At 32.9% G+C, this 18,578-nt stretch overlaps 1 protein-coding gene across 2 annotated transcripts in view; it reads left to right on the forward strand.

Annotated features, from left to right (window-relative positions):
* The window catches only part of LOC129944299 (somatomedin-B and thrombospondin type-1 domain-containing protein), a 295,288-nt gene that overhangs the window by 77,726 nt on the left and 198,984 nt on the right, over positions 1–18,578 (forward strand). The gene's annotated exons all lie outside the window — the stretch shown is intronic.

Here is an 18,578-nt window from a genome sequence, read left to right on the forward strand (position 1 = left end):
AAAATGTTGAGAAAAATCGAATTGACAGTTTTTTTACAAAAAATAAAAACCTAAAAAAAATTTATAAAAGTTGGTAAAAATTGATTTTCGACTCGAAAATCTTTTCAAAACTTTGAGATATTGGCTTTAATTTAATTTTATCTTTCAAAAAATCTTGTTATCAACATTCAGTTAAAGTTTGAAAAATATCGAATTGACAGTTTTGTTTACAAAAAATAAAACTCTAAAAAAAAACAATACTAAAATTTCGTAAAAATTTACTTTCGACTCAAATAGCTTTTCAAAACTTAAAAATATTGGCTTAAAACTTATTTTATTTCACAGAAAATATTGTGTGCGATATTCAGTAATTTTTATATAAAAATCCAATAGTCCGTTTTTCATAAAAAATAAAATCTACAAAAAATAGTACGCAAATTTGGTAAAAATTGATACGAGTTCATATAGACAATCTTTTAAGCAAGACAAATCGACAGACGGGATGGGAAGTTATCAGTGTGGGTCGCATCCCAGCCTCTTTTTTTTGACTTGGAATCTTTCAACAAAAAAACATATTTTTGTATTGCTCCAGAGGTGTACCGTCCATAGAACCCTTATTTTGCTTTTAAGTTGTCTCAGGAACTAATGAGTAGATTTCAATAATTTTGATAGTTCTCAAAAATATTTAATAAATAAATAAATTATTTATTTATTGGCGCCCATCCAAATCCAACATCTAGTCGTGTTACAATAGTAGTTAAGTTTTGTCCTTTTTTTACATAATTGGGGGTTTTTTAACAGGTATAGTTTAATGTTTTAAACACTATTTTAAGTGGCGTCCACATTGTCATCTGTAAAGGGACTTATTTTGTGTTTGGTAGTATGCAAAGGATGGTTCTTGAGCAACGCTTTTAAATTTTGCCAATTTATTTTGAAAATCATTTTTCTTTTTTTTAATAAGCGAATTTTATTGAACGATTTAGTTCACTTTTGGTTGAATTAATAAGGTATTTAACAAAACTGCCGTATTTGGAGTGATGATAATCCTCGAGTGTATGTTGAGACACCCTTTTATCCACAAAAATTCATTGTTTAGAGTGCTTTATGGTTCAGAGGAGTAATTTGTCCTTATTTCCTTAAAACAGATGTTGTCAAGAACATCACAGTCAATTGGGATAGCTATATAGAGCTATGACAACTGACCAAACAGGCCTTATGTTCATACCATGCTTGTGAGACGAATTCTCGATTCTCCAAAAGTAATTCTTGTCTTGAAAAGTGTTTTCTCAAATTAGCCGTTCGAATTTGGCATAGGTTCCCTCCGTCCTTGAAATGACTCGCACACAGTAATGGTTGAGAGTTGTAAGTGACTAGGCCATAGTTCTATACGGACTGTTGTAGCACCCAATTAATTTATTTTATTTTTTAATTGAACAGCAATGATGTTCAGACCTTTGGTGTCAACAAGACATTGCACAGAGCTCTTTCAACAATTGATTTATTGAAGGGAACGTTTGGCAACCGATACTTTCACGTTAAAGACCCGTGAACTATGCTCCAAGATTTAATACCACTTGAACATTTTCTGTAAGGATATGTGAAGCTCGAACCCACTTATTGTTGATATACGTCCGCAAAAGTTGTGATAAGTCATCAAAAATTGAACATTGGGAGTAAATATACTTGGCATAACTCTTAAAAAAAATTGCACACTTTCTCGAAAAAGATTTGTATGCAAATCAAATACAAGACTAGTCCTTACTTAAATATAAATATTATTTAATATTAAAATTACCGAAAAAGTGCTAAAACTTGATCTTATTTATAAGAAATCATTCGTTATATTGGAAAGCTCTCCGCACCTCTGACAGGAACTTTGCTTTGTGTATGAAAAAATAAATAACTAATCCCAGGTGAAAAATTAACTATTTAATCTTCCGACTATTTCAAATAGTAGAAAGACATTATTATTATTGCTCTTCTCAATTTCATCATGGGAATAAGTTTTGAGACTCATCCTCATTAGTCTATGTATTTTCATCATGATTTTATGTAACTTTGTCTGTAAGTTTTATTGTTGTGCAATTTTTTTTCTTTCTCTGACTAAATCTACTGCCATTAAATAAATTGAATCGCATAAATTCGTTTCTAATGTAGAAAAAAGCAAACAAGTATAGAACTTGAGAACCATCACAAGAAAAGTCGTTGTATGAAATTGATGTTTACATATCTTCTATAGAGTTCGACATTTTTCAGAGAATAGTGATGCTACCTATTTTCTTTAAGGTTGTAGTTGAAGTTTTTTAATAAGTATAAATCTCAATTCATCCAAGGGAAAAAATGTGGTATTTTCTTTGACAAAATTAGCAAGAAAAGCTGAATTCTTGTGGTAAGTTTTATTTCTACATCCTTATAGTTTCTAAATTGTTCCCTAAAGTTAAAGCAGAATGAAACATTTTGGGGGTGGAGGTAATAGAAATTTAAGTTTAGTTTTGTTTTTGGAAACTATACGAAAACTAATGTTTTTAATTTTTTGAACTGACGACAAAACATTGCGTAAATGCATCTACAAAAGTCACTTTCAAAATTATTCGATTTAATTAAAATAAAAAAGAGGCTGGGCATGCGATTCAAACAGCCTTTGTGGTTCGTTAAAAAAGTTGTCAGTAAATTGCTCTTAATAATTTTAGAATTACCAACAATATTTTTGATGAAATTAGGTTAAATTAGGTTATTTAAGTCAAAAATCAATTCTTAATTTTTAAGGTGACACATTTGTTTTCAGTTTTACCATTAATTGGATTTTTTTTCCAATAGTATAATTCTTGGGTATCACATTGCAATATATAATTTAAAATTATAGTCCCTAGCGTTATTGGCTAGTGAGATACTTATTGTTAACCAAAATGTTAAACTTTTTTTAAACTGCGATGGTAAAAAAAACCACCCACGCACGCGCAGACATCTTTCTAAAAACCTTTTATTTCGACTCTAACGAGCTTGAAACGTCAAGAAAAGCCAAATTTTCAATTCGAACTAATCGGACCCCTTATAAAAACTTGCTTTGGGAAGTTAAAAATATATAAGGTCAAAAAAATCAGCTTGCGTTATATGTCAAAAACGTTCATTATGTTTTCTTGTTATTGTGCTCTAGGAAAATGGAAACTTTCCTTGATAATTCTTGTTAACCTTTAAAACATTTGTCTTTTTGTAGGACAGGATCAAAGCATTATATGTAAATAAAATTTTTAAGAAAATGGAATTTTTTCAATTAAAACTTTAAATTTGTTCTAAATGAATTGAAAATTAAAAACAACTTTTCTCTCACAACAGCGAGGCTTTTTGACAAAAAATTGAAATCTATGTAGGTGGAAAGCGTATAGACAAAACTACGATCTTTATGTGAGACGTTACGGAGTCTGGCTAAAACCTTCTATTTTTCTCCCAAAAATCAATCTCAATATGTGAAAAAAATGCAATAAATTGTGAATAATCAAGAACAAGGTTTGGGAGGCCTCTACAAATAGTTTCTAATTCATCCAAGAGAACCGAAAAACAGGGTTTGTGAGCTCTTGGATTTAATTCTAGTAAAAAGCAGACGTTGGCATTTTATCTTGACTCTGATCTTTCCGAACAAAAATTTAGGGTACTTCCTTCGGTTGTCAATGCGTTACATACAAATTGCTTTCCGAACTTATATAATTTAAGAAAACATAAAAATTGAAGCTTCTAATTAAACGAGAGGTTACTGAACATTCGGCGCCAGTTGATCTTCCAGAACTTCTATACTTCTATTTCTGCACCGGTATATGTTACTTCGGGTGTCCCGCAAGGAAGCCATCTTGGTCCTCTTCTTTTTTTTTTGTTTATAAACGACATTCCTAATATGTTTTTAAATTCAAAGTGCTTGATGTACGCAGATGATCTTAAGGCATTTCGGTGTATAAAATCTGAACATGATTGTTTTCTTCTGCAACAAGATCTTGTTTACATTTGAACATTTCCAAATGCCAAAGCCTAACGTTTTCCCGAAACCGATGTCCAAATAATTTAATCTATAAAATCAATCATATGCCATTGTCCGTTATAACCTTTAAAAAAGATCTTGGTGTGATTTTTGACAAAAAACTTGACTTTGAAAGGCATATTATAGATTTTTTAGTTGCTAAAGGCAGTTCAATGTTAGGTTTCATATTGCGAAACTCAAAGGAGTTTTCCGATCCACACACCTTGAAGTGTTTATATTTTGTGTTTGTAAGGTCTAATCTTGTATACTGCAGAGTAATCTGGAATCCTTCATATTTCCTTCATTCATTTAGAATCGAAAAGATCTAAAAACGATTTACGAGAGTTGTAGTGAAAAGACTTTAATGGAACATAGATTTTCTTACCTATTAGAAAGTTCACAGAGGTTATGATTCCTGCGAGATTGCTTCGAAACCAACCGTTTTTTAATGTTTCATATCATAGAACTGTGTATGCTTCCAATGAACCAATATCCAGGTATTTAAGAGAAACAAATACTGTTTGCAAGATGATTGATTTCAAAGTTAGAAGATATTTATTTAAATCAAATTTATTGCTAATTCTAAATAACTTTGCAGGTGGTAATGTTTTAAATTTTAAATTGTACTTATTATATTATCGAGTAATAACTAAAGTACCTATTGTAACTTTGTTTGATGAATATACTAAACTAAACTAAGACTATTGCCGAAATCTTAGGAATACATTATGACGCAACTGCAATGCTTATTTGTAAATGGGGCTTTGATTGGAGTTCTAGACATAACTTATATAATCCAATTTGTACGTATTCAGAAAGAATAGATGAATTTATCTTTTTAGTAGCTTTATCAACTTTGAAATTGGCCAATAATAGTACTGGTATGGAGTTTTGGCAAAGCCCAAGATCTTCATCAAAAAAGTTTTGTTGACCAGTTAAATTTATGTTTGTAAAAGAATGCCAAAAGCTTGTGAAAAATGAGGAGGCTACAATGAAATCTCCCATAGGTAAACGTTAATTTTTGTGTTGTAGTGTTCTAAATGTGATTTATCATCAGTTTAATATTCAAAATTTTAACCAAAAATCTTCAAAGAACTGTGTGTCCATTAGAATCGTGTCTTGTCTTCTTATAAGAACTTTTTTAAAATGTTGAATTTAACATTTTATCTTTCACTAAAAAGGTTTAAATTTCAAAATTTGATTCAAGTTGTCATGTTTACTATGGTATATGCAATATTTTTCAAAACACAAATTTCTCGTCAAGCTGTTATATCTGTGGTGCAACGCCAAAAGTATCGAACTCACTTCAAGTTCAAGATAAACCACCAAAAATAGGAAAATTTCGTTTCGTACTCTCAACGCTGTAAAGCCTAGTACGCAGCTGAAGTAAAACGAATTTTTTCGGCGGTCTCTAAGTGCAGAGCAAAATGAAAACGAAAACCACAGCGTAAAAATATTTGTGGAGAGTTCTGTCAGTTATCAAAATATATTTACAAGTTCTGACAGTCAGCTGCTGGTAAATAAAAGTTGAAAAGAATACTTTTTATTAGAATTTTGTTAAGCAGTTAGTACATAGTTTTTTCATTTCTGCAACTATTACTCCAGAGGCTCGCTACGGCTGAATTATTTTTGTGAAGCCAATGCTCCAACTTCCAAATAGCTTCACTGGCTTTGACCAACGAAGCTAGTTTATTTTTTTCCTTCGAAGAGAAATCCATTTTATTTTTTGGAAGTTGAATTTCACTGCTCGACTTCATTACTTCTTGCACATCACCAATAACATCTTCAACATCCTAAATTTCCGATTCCGTCAATTTTATTTTAAATTTTAAATAAAATGTAAATCAAAGACAAAACCCGAAATTCACTAGCAAACAATTTTTTTCTTTCAATAAAAAAATCAAACGTCAAAATTTGAGAACGAAAAGAGTGGAGAATTGTACTAAGAAATCTAGTACAGCTATCTACTAAAATGACACATTTCGTCGTTCAGCAGCGTACTGAAAAACGAAAAGCACAGCGAAATTTCTCGTTTATGATTTCGTCATGTCATTTTTGTATGGGAATTTTCGTTTCGCATCAGCAGCGTACTAAGCTTAACCATGGATACGATGTTTTGAATGTTTATTACATATTTCTTATAAACTTTCTTTTAAATCATGGCAAGTACTGCAAGGTTCTGAAAACAAAACAATTTTAACAAAAGACAACTTCATATTCAAACATTGTTCCAAAGTAGATTGGGTCTTATTGTTGATAAGACGCTTTTTTCAGAAATAACCACACTTGATGAACAACTCATTTAGAAATTCATAATATTAAGAGTCTTAGGTTCAGAATTATTTTTTTACAGAATTGCTATCTAAAGTTAAAGACAAATATCTTGTGCTCTACAGTTTGTACTATGTGCTTATAAGTGTCCATGGGTTTCTAATACACATTCCAGGTATAATTTCAACTTTTGAAATACCGGCTTTTTGAAGAAGCACTAGAGGCAAGTCACAAAGAGTATCAAAGAAATCGCCTTTTTTACAAAAATCATTCCGAAGAATACAAATGCAGACCTCTTGAAAAAATTACTTTTTAAAGTCAGATCCAAAGTGATATCAGTTCATAAATTAAATTGTACGAATTTATTAAATCCATCAACTACTCTTGATGAAGCCTCTGATAATGATCTTTCTTCGTAAAAGTTTATTCTTTAACTTCTGTTTGTAATTGCTATTGCTTCTTTTATTATTTAAATGTTTCATAAACGTATTTAAACATTTGTGTACCTAACATAAATCACGAAACAAAAATCGTAAGAGAAGTTTTCTTACACTTACAACTAATTTTTTGTCAAGTGTGGGCGTGACAAGGGTCATTAAAAGTATTCAATTGAGCGATTCAGGATTCTATCAATATAATTCATTTAATAATTTTGTTTACGTTTCAAATGGAGTGGCAATAGGTTTCAAGTAAAAAAAAAAATGTATCCAAAGTCCGTTCGGCCTTAAGTTTTCTAAAAACTCGGGTTTTTATCACGTAACTAAAAGAAAGAAAATATTGTTAAACTTTTCCTTTCTTTAATATTTTTTTTTAATACAAAAAATAAATTAGGTGGCGCAACAATTCGTTTAGAACTAGGGCCTGGCGACAACTTTCAACCATTCCTGTGTGCGAGATATAGTTTCAGGGATGGAAGGGACCTAGAGTTTCAAGCCGAATCCGAACGGCAAATTTGAGAAAGTAATTTTCATGATAAGAATAACTCTTGGAGTAATTGTCAATTGCTCGAAAGAGGCAGTACTCGTGAAGAAAAAAAAACTTTAGATGACACAGACAGGGATCGAACCCAAGACCTCTAGCATTTTTGATAAGAAAACGAAGGTACATTAAGTGTACACTACAGAATTCTGAAGGGACCTAAACGTTTGTTATAACGACGTATTGCAAGGAGATAAAATAAACATTTTTAATTTTTTTTCTCAAACAAACAAAATGTGAAAGAGATCTTAAAGGAAGTCCAAAACAACTTTTCATTTTCTGGTGAAAAGTACAAAATATAAAGAATTAAACTAACTTATCTTCCTCGTGTTGAGATACATATTTCAGCATCGAATTAAAATTTCCATCAAATTTTCTCAGAACCTGAATAAAAATGCACCTCACATTTCACAGCTTCTTTGTCCAATTCACTTAGTGCAGAAAAATTCTATACGCTTTTCATTTGAACTTGAGCACTTAAAAAAAAAACCATTAAGGTCTACTACAATTTTTTTTTCCAAGAAGCCATGAGGTTTGAAAAAAAAACATAGATACATCTTTCGTATGAACATGAAGTTTATCCCGGATCTGGGTTGGTTTTTTTGTTCAAGGACACAAAAGTTGTTCTTTCTAAGGCTTTACACTTATTAATAAACTTATTTGAGGAATCGACTCAATGAATTTGAAACGAGATATAAAGGTTCCACTTCCTCTTTAGAAATAATTTTAAAGCCGTATTAAGATCTTAAATTCAATTCTTTTTATGAATTTAAAAATCGCCCTATGGCTATAGTACCTACACATTATAATACATATAAGTAAAGACGATGATATATAAATAAGCCTTAAGATATGAATTCCAAGAATTCGTGGAAGCTGAATTTAAAAACCCACATGATTTCTTTATTCCCTTAAAGTAATTAAATAGAGGATGGAGTAAAAGTTTGTAGTAAAATTTAATTTAGTTAATATAAATACTAGGTACAACTAATAAGTGTACATTGTGACTACATTCATATAAAAGTACAATTAAATATATTTCACTCTAATTGTCAGTTTCTCGATGTTTATATAGATTATAAGAGCACTATGGTGCAATGAGTGCCAAGTTCAGAGATCTCCAGCTACGACGAAGACGACAACGAAGACGTGACGTTCCAAGTGAAAAGAGTGCAATTAGTTTCTTTTGGTTTTTCTTGAATTCAAAGAATTCCTTTAAATATGTTCGTATAATTAAGTCTTTTCCATGTGGAAGGACGAAGGCTCCGTATAGAAAAATTATGTGTGTAAAAGAAGACGTTCTCAAAACATTTAGTATTTCTGATGATGGAAATCAAAGCTTGTTAAGAACTTTGTATGTGGAATATTTTTCTGAAAGGAGTTCTTTAAAAAAATGTCGTAAGGAATTTTAGAGTAATTAAAAGTACTTAAAATTAAATAATTACACGAAAAGACTGCTTAAGTATTTTCCTCACGTTTTGTGATTTTAAATATGAGTTTTGTGTGTACAAAAGTATAAAAGAAGAAAACAAATTAAATTAATAGAGCGCGGTAACAACTCGTACATGTTCATTTAAGTGACAGTCCAGTTTGGGTTTGTTGACCCAAACAATCTGGAGATTAGAACATTGAAGTCGTCGATAAAAAACGTGAGTAATTTGATCAAAGAAAACTATCGATTAAAGAATAATTTGTACTGCGACAAGAAAATTCGGTATGTTTCCGCAAATTTACAAGATCTTTAGGAGGAATGATCAGAAGGACATTTCTTGCTAAGGCCTTAGAGGACGACAGAGAACAGAGACGTACTTCTGACAGCAGGAATAGATCCAGGAGACGCCGTCTTGGAAGAGACACCTTAGGTGTCGAAGATCCGGAGAAGAAGAGGCGGTGGGGGCTGCTTTCCAGCAAGTGTACAAGGTGAGTTCTAGCATTCTCTCTAATCACGACCTGGAGAATAGAGCCCTGCAGCACCACTCTTACATGCGTGCGTAGAGACATAAAGCAGTGGCGATCCGAGAACCTCGGTTTTACAAGGTTCAATGACAAAAACTTGGCAAATGCCAGTTTCATTAAAGAAAAAGAAGTCAGCATTGTACTACGCCATTTACCTCAGGAAGGTGTGGACATTTATACCACTCTGCTTAACAACGTTCTGAATAATGCATATTATCCGGTTCGACGGAAGACAGCTGTACATCCTCTCCCGAAAAAGGGAAAAGACAACTCCAATCCCGCGAATCTCTGGTCGATAAGTCTTCTTCGAGTATCAGTAAGGTATTCGAGAAGGTTATAAATAGAGCTGTGTCCAAGTGCGCTGAGAAGAACAAAATTATTCCGGATAATCAGTTCGGCTTTAGAAGAGAACGTCTTCTTTAACACATGACACTATTCATGCTGCATCCAAGCTTGTTTCTGATATCCAGTAGAACATATCTAAAAGACAATATACGGGTGCTTGTCTGGTTAATTTGGAGAAGGCCTTCGACACCGTATGGTTAGAGAGTCTGTATCTTAAGTAAGCCAGACTTGGCATAAGTAAACCACTGTTGTTTATGCTTTATGACATGCTTAATCGTAGACGGTTTGTCGTCAAAATTGGCAATGTAACATCTACCAAAATCTTTGATATTAAATATGGTCTTCAACAAGGAGCGGTTAACTCGCCGATCTTGCTCAGCATTTACACCGCAATAGCGTACGTCAATGACCTAAATGCGTACAGAACGGCCAGAAAAATTGAGGTCACTTTTGCAGGGTGACTTCAACAAGATTCAGCAATATTGCGATGACTGCAAGCTTAAAATCAACTTTCAGAAATACAAAACTATTTTGTTCTCCGCTGTATGAAACCTTAAGGGAAAGAACTGGACAAATCTCGTGATCGTTGGGCCAAATCGACAGCCGTTGGCGAATAAAAGTGTAGTAAAGTACCTTGACTACACAGAACATCAGAGTCAAGCATTACTATCCCAACCAGGTTCTAATCAACAGAGCCATCATAAACAGAATAGATAATTTCTTGCTTAAGCTTGGTAGGAGCCTCATTGCGCAATGTGATGTCGTCGACTATAACAGCTTAATTTTTGGACAACAATATTTGGCAACATTCCACCCGAAGCTTTTCTCTAAGACAATCGAGGGCTGATACAGGATAGGGAGGCGGTTCAGCTAATCTACCACGTGAGCCGTAAAACTGATATGCGAATCCCTTATAGTAGAGATGTCCTTGCACTGGACGGTGCTGAGCGCCTTCGGTTAAGTAGGACTGTTTCCGATAGGGACCGAAAAGATAGGGTGATGCAGGAGAATCAGTTTTGGGTGGCTTCAAATTGAGAATGTCATTTAAAGTTGTTTAGGGCGTTTGGTCTTGGCCGGCTTACATACATAGGTTTAAAGATTAGGTTAGGGACAGTCAGGGTGGCACAAAAAAAAAATTGGCAACAGGCCAACTTGACATTTTTTGAAAAAAATTAAGAAAACAACGAAACTCCTGAAATATTACGTGTGGCGCAGCTTGAACGATGTAAATGTTCCGGTTATAGTTCTATTGCCATATATTTTTTAAAGATTCGATCTAAAAGACTTAACCTGGTTTCAGGGACGTCATTAACAAGCTGCCGTCATTAACAAGCTTTCGTTATTAAATATTTTTGTTTGAGCTGAGTACTCTAGCAACTGCATTAGTGCGGGAGAAAATTCTTCCAAGTAAAGGAGGACTCAAGACAATCTCTGGTATCTTCGAATTGATAGCATACTATGCTACTTATTCCGCAAAGAATAAGGTTTGTAATTATATCTACTGGAATCCACGTCACTTTGAAAAAACATAGCGACCAGTTGAAGTTGTTGAGACCGTTTAATGGCTTTGATTTAACTCAGCAAATGCTTTAACATACATACCTTTCTACGGGTACGTTGTCTTGCCAATTTATTATTTTAATAGCTTTCTTAAACTACTCAATTAAATAAAGATCAATTTAAAAAAGTGGAGAATGCGTCCCCACCTAATGTCTAAATTATTTTCTTTTCACACAAATTGCCATTTAAGAGGCTTCAAACAAAATTCTAAACTAAGAAGTTTGACTTTGCAAACAATTGGTTTTCATAAAAACGGAATTCAGCTAAATTTAAACCCCAGATTTTTATTTTTAATAAAAAAATAATCTTGAGAATGCCAATAATTGCCGTTTATTCCGTGTCCCAATATATTCAGCTCAGTTTGTTTTATCAGAATTCACAAACGACACATTTTTGTTGTCAAAACCATCCTTATAAGTTTCTGTTTTCGCAACGTTAACCAGAAATGGGTTAGAAGTGTTTTTTTATGAAATTTCTTTGAATTTAAGTTCCCAATTTTTGAATCTTCTATCTTCTATGTATTTTCAAACAAACCCCTGAAAACGGCACAGGGAAAACGAAGTAGAATAATTCCTTTGAAGAAAAAAATAAATAAAAATTTAATTTACTACACTTACTAAAATCTGTAAGAAAAACGAAATCCATGAACACAAACATATAAAGTCCTTTATTTTTTTCTCTTAAGCCCAATTCGACCAAAGCCTTTGAATTAAAATTAGAAAAAAGGCCTTTACAATTATCCAGCTGAATTTCGATAAAGCTTAAAAAATAAAATGTTACAAATTCGTGCCTAAAATCCTCCCTCATTGGTTCAATCATATGCTGGAGATGTTTTAGCAAGTTTTGTGTTTGGTTTAAGTACAAGCAAACAAGCTTAATGAATACCCAAATCGCTATGAAATAAAAAAAATAAAACACATTCTCTGACTCGTAAATCTAAAATGATTTCTTATCCTTTCAATATTTTTTTGACCTGCACCCTCATTAAATTAAAATCAAAACAAGTTGTCACTGAATTTTACCTTTAAAATAACATAAACTCTTCTGTTAAGCCTTATCTATCCATTTTTCAAGAACAGTCCTTTTTCACAAAAAAAGGTTCACAAAGAAAAAAAAAGAACCAAAGAAAAAACTTTCTAAAAAATCCAAATGATATCCCTTAAAATTATTCAAAGCGACATACTTATCTTAAAACTCCTATGAATCTTCAATTCCCCCTGCTCCCGAATTCATCGTCATCGACATCGACATCTGTATCTATTCACATGTATCCTGATGAAAAACTCAAGTAGAAAAAACCAATATACGTATCTATACATTCAGCCCCATAAACATTCTCTCTATTTATATAAAAGTACCATAACTAAAGCTACATATGTACAATAAAGTATACATATATATGTATATATCTACTTTGATGTTTTACATATTATCCTCTGCATCCTTATATCTACTTTCTGTTTTCCATACAAAAATATAAAGAAAAACTTTACCACACAAAATACTCTTTTACCTTTTGACACAAAAGAGGAATATCTATCTAGTTAGGACTTTGCAGAGTGATGATGCTGGAAGCACTGCTCCTTTTTGAGGTTTCTTATTAAAATGGGGCTGCAAGATGGGTGGAAGCTGGAGCAGTCTTCAAACAGTTAAGCCCAATTCAGATTTGTGGTCAGGTGCAGAAGGTATTTTGAATATTGAAATAAAAAAAAAATCAATTGACGTGACTGAAAGACTGCACCGAATTGAACTCCAGCTAAAGTTGCTTTACGTGGCTCCTTAGAAGGATTTTCCTCCAGATAATTCAACCCATGTTGAGGATGTTTGAAACACTAAAAAAAATCCAAGAACACAGTATTTCAAAACATCTGTAATCAACTGCAGTGGAAACAATTAGGGACATACAAAAAAAAGTTGTCTAACAATTCCAACGAAATATAGGAAAAGTGAAGCAGAAGACATGTTGCACCAAGTATTGCTACAACTACATAAAACTGCTACTATTGGAAACTACAAGTGAATGCCTTGAGGACAATATCGGCATAGGGTATAGGTACATCGCACAAGGATAAAGGATACTGAGTTGTTTGTGTATCCTTGGCATGGAGTTTGTAACTTTCATCTGCATAACATGGCAGAAAAGTTAGATGTTCAATATAGTTCAATGCAGCAAGTGAGTTCAAAGGAAATTGCGCCTCTGAAAAACTTGGTTGCTAAAGGTATCTTTATTATGTTCTGTCTGGTTGGAACGAACGAAGTTAGGTTTTGTAAACGAAAAAGAACCCTCTAAATCCCGGTCCTATATTACACCTGACCTGACTTTTACATATAGTTCCTGTATGTTGGTAATGTGTGCATTTTGGCGAGAGGCAAGAGGAAAATGGATTTTATCAGATTGTGAAGTTAATTTGCATTTTTTGGTTTTGTGCCGTTTCGAAAAGAAAGATCCCAAAAGCTGGTTGATGGCTTTATTTGATGTTTAACGTTTGACACATCGTGTACAAAGGTATTGAAGGATAAATGGTCTACGTTCACTGGCACGGCACTAACTGAACGCATGGCCGGACCAGAGCAAGAAGTTCTTAACAGCTTTTGTTTTGAATCAGAAAAAATCTCTTTATTCGATGTTTGATTTTTTGAAAACAATACAAAAAATCCGCATAAGAAACACGTGCAGAGAGATATTGAGATATTAATGTAGGAATGGGGTACGAAATTGCTTGAAATGTGTGATTGATCTTTTTGAGATTGTTCGATAAGCGGTTGATACAAAAGTGTGTTACCATTGGTCCTTAAAAAGGAACGATTTTTTCTTGTATCAATTAAGACAACGTTACAAAAGTAACACAAATTAAACATTTCTAAGGTCCTTATGGAATGAAACTAAAGTCGATTCATTAGAATGAAAACGGTTTAAGTAATGAATTTTAGACCTAAATGTATGGTCTATCATGGAAATAGAAATTATTGAATGATTAAGAAAGAGCAAAGAATTTTCAAACTATTCAAGGATTGTGTCAAATGTTTTTTTTTCAAAATTGAAATTAAAAAAATCGAATTCATTTATAGAACTAGTCATGTTTCGGGCTATACATTATTTTTTTTAAGCTCTCGTCAGTGAGAAGGAATCAGTGCGGTAAGTTGTTGCAATGCGCAGCTGGAGGACATTGGTTTTTAATCGACTTATGTTATGTGTCTAACAGATTTATCTGACTGATCTGTTGTAGTATCATCAGCAAAAGTCATTGGAAACATCGTTGTGGTACGCCGCGCCGGCTTCAATGTCCCTAGATTACGAATAATTTTATTAGTACTTACTTTACTCTTATGAAAGGGTTCGTATATATGGATTTCAGTAATTAATTATTGTAAAAAGAGCGATTCAGATACAAAAAAAAGGAGCTGGGATGCGACCCACGCTGATAACTTCCCGTTCCATCTGTCGATTTGTCTTGCTTAAATCTTTAACACAATATTCATAATAATATTTTTTGTGAGATAAATAATTTGAAGTCAATACATTTCTTTGTTCTAATTTTTTAATTTTTGTATTTGTATTTTTTGTATTGTTTTCGAAGGTTTTCGTGTTTTGTTAAAACATTTGAATTTTTCTAAAAGATTAACTAAAACTTACTAACAATATTTCGCATATGATGAAAAAGTTTAACTTCAAAATCAATTTTTGCTAAAAAGAGCGTACGTCAAGGGTTGGTCCTTGGGCCAATTTTACACATTCTGTATACATCCGATTTCTCGTATTGAAGATACTGTGAAGAGGGTATTTTTTCTGTACACTTGCATTAACGTATCATATTCACTTGGTTCCTTTATTGAAACCAAGCTGCCAATACGATCTAAATGTAATTTATTCATATTTTAATGATTGGAAAATAAATTAATAAAATACAATTATTTACATATCGTTCTATATTTGTATGATAAATTTGTTTTAATTAATTTAATTATTTATTCATTTATTAGTCCATTTAATCTAATGCATAATTGTTCACTTATATATTTAGTTTTTTACGTATTCATTCATTTATTTAATTGTTTGTTCATTTATACATACGAGTATACCTTGTTTTTATGTATTTAATGTCTTGTTATTATTTATTTATTAATGAAATTATTTATTTTGTTATAAATATATTTATTTATTAATTTATTTATTTACTTCTATTAAAATGAAAAGACTGATAGAACTATTAACAAAGCGATTATTATACTATGATATTTGGATATAAGTGTTAGCATTTATTTTATTTATTTTATTTATTACACAAGGTTAGGTTAGGTTAAAGTGGCAACGGATTCAGAATCCACACACTTAGGCCAACAGAAAAAACCCATTGTGATTCCACATGAATCTAGATAATTACTTCTGACTAGTCTAACCATTTGAGCTTTTTATAAAGCGAAAAAGATATTTGATATCCTTTTTAGCTAGTTTACTGGGATTATCAAAAGGCTGTCCCGTAAGGACACCTATTTGAGAGTTAATATATTAAGTCTGCTTTGAGATAGCAAATCTTTAGAACGCTTTAGGTCCAGTGAAGGCCAAATGAGTTTTGTGGCTGTGCATGTTGGTAAATTGTACCACATAGAGTTTGTTATCGCAAAAGCGGTTTCATTTTAGCAGAAGTTTACATGTAGCTATCGGTAGCTATCTTCTCCAGGTATGACGGTTCCATTTTTAGCGAGTTCATCGGCTCTACAATTTCCTGTGATGTACTTGTGGCCCTGCACCCAGAGGTGAATGTTAAATTGCTGCGCCATCTCCATAAGAGATGATCGACAATCGAGGGCCGTTTCAGATTTGCTTGAGACACCGTCAATTGATTTAATAGTAGCCTGACTGTAAGAGAAGATGCGGATATCAGAAGTTGATATCACGTATTCTCTTAGCCAGGAAAGAACCTCTTTGATCGCTAAAATTTCCGCTTGGAAGACGCTACAATGATTAGGGAGGTGGAAATGAGATGCTTAGATTAAGCTTTTCTGAGTACACACTACTTGGATCCATCTGTATAAAAATGAATACTTTTGTTATCCAGGAGTTTTTTGTCTTCCCATTCATCTCTGGATGGAATGGATACCTGGAAGTTTTTTCCAATTTGGGGTTTTAGAATAGTGTAGTCTATTTACTTTGGTATAGAACCAAAAAGGTTCAAAATGATGGAGTGCCCCACATTGTTGTTGGTCCATTGAGATGAGGCGTGGAGTCTTATCGCTGTTCTCGCTGCCACTTGTTTACTGAAGATGTCGAGGGGTGTCAGATGAAGGAGAGTGTCTAACGCTGCTGAGGGTGTGGTTCTCAATGCCCCGCTTATGCAGAGACATGCAGTGCGTTGGACTCTGCTCTTAGTATGTGACTTTCTCCAGTGGAGTCCACCATACTGCAACCCCGTACACAATTATTGGTCGGATGACCGATGTGTATATCCAATAGGTTATGCAACGTTGAAAACCCCATTTGGTTCCTACAGCTTTCTTGCAAAGGAAAAGAGCTACTGCAGCTTTTTTAACTCTTCCCTGAAAATTAGGTTTAAAACTTAAATTTTAGTCCAATATCAGACCAAGATATTTGGCTTCATTGGTAAAAATAAGTGGTACACCTTTTATTGAAGGAGGTACAATTACTGGGATCTTGTATTTACGTGTAAAAAGGAAGAGGTCTGTTTTTTGAGGATTAATACTAAGTCCGCAGTAATCAGCCCATCTAGTGAGCATATTGAGTGCGTTTTGGAGGAGGTCTCTCAGTGTATTGGTATGTTCTTTTGTGACGGCGATAGCAACATCATCGGCATATGCAACCACTCTGTAGCCTTCCCTCTCAAGGGATATTAATAGTTCGTTAACCACTATGTTCCACAGGAGAGGGGACAGAACACCACTCTGCGGAGTGCCTCTACTGACAGACCCTTTCGTTCAAAAATCCCCCATCTGAGAGTTGATGGTCCTGCTTTTTTAGCATTAGATTAATCAACTCACAGAGTGAGTATCCGACGTTTGGGGTCGTCATAGTAGAAGTGCGTATCCAGGAGGGCCACCATAGTATATTCCATTTGCTTGGGGTATTCGATGATTCTTACGAGAGTGTGGGAGGCTGTTTCTATTGTTTTCCCATTGCAGTAAGCATGCTGAGACATCGATTTATTTATAAAATGTATCTTGGAAATAATTTGTTTAGAAAAACTACCATCTCTACTCTCGTACCCAGCTTATTCTAAGAATTTTTACTATTTAATCATGATGATGGTTTTTACCATTAGCTTGTCCTTCCAATTATATTTGATCACGTTCTTTCAAATTTTTGTTTTCAAACATATTATTGAAATCAGTAAGGTATCGAAACCATATCTATGTTAATTGTGCGATTGCCATTTTGTAAGAAAAGATAAATTAACACTAATAATAAAATAATACTAATCTTAAGAAGGTAAAAATACTGTTTTTCAGAGTTCTGTGATCAAAATTCTGAAATATCCTGTTTGGTCACTTTTTGTGTGTCTTAAATTCTGTATTTTGAAACACGGCAAGACTAAAATTTTGTATGTAGAGTAAAGACCCCTGCATACCATAAGACTGTCCAAATTTGTATTCTTGTAAAGTTATTTTGATAGTTCTGTTTTTTTAGAAAAAACCAGCACTTGATAACTTGAGCGAGTAGAGTAAGTTAAAAATTTGTATGATACTTAAAATTCAAAAATTCGTTTTGACAAGAAAAGTGCGCACTTATCAAAACGATCTTTCTTTTTAAACTTTTTACAGTATTTTTCAATACAAACAAAAATTGGAGAATTTTGAAATGCAGAGAATGAAAAACTTTCGAATTCATATTAATTGCATATTTTCAATTTAAAACTTTTTACGTACACTTTGACAAAAAAAATTGGCCACGGGTACTTCCAGTATTTTGATATAGAGTATTTTAAATACAGCATTTTGTCCAATAAAGTATTTCGAGGCCAGCCCTTGAATTTCATTTAAAAATGTTGAAAAGTTTTTAAGGTATTGAGTTTTACAAAAAAAAAGTTGAATTTTCGGTTTTTGACGATTGCTGTTTTTTTTTTAAACACAATTCTGCTTAAAACCATAACTTCTTAAATTGACTCAATTGAATTAATGGTTGAATGACTGTAGAGGCGAAGGCCGACAGATAGATGGACAAAATCGCTGACCTTTGATTGAAATGAAAAACTTGCCAGCTTGTGACGTCACAAGTAAAAATAGCTGGTAACTTTAACATTTTGCATACATTGACAAAAAAAATTCGCTCTGAAACACATTTGATGAGGGATTATTTCCGATTTTGCCTTGCTTTGAATTCTACTTTCGAGTTACGTAGTTCCTCGTTTATTTGAAGGTTCATAACAATAAAGTTGGCACTACTAGAACTATTCAATTAGTAGTCAAATTGAAGAATCGAGTAGGGCCCCAGAATTTCGATCATACATGAGTTCTGTAATACAGTTTTTTG

Source organism: Eupeodes corollae, chromosome 2, assembly GCF_945859685.1.
Source record: "Eupeodes corollae chromosome 2, idEupCoro1.1, whole genome shotgun sequence".
Taxonomy (NCBI): Eukaryota; Metazoa; Arthropoda; class Insecta; order Diptera; family Syrphidae; genus Eupeodes; species Eupeodes corollae.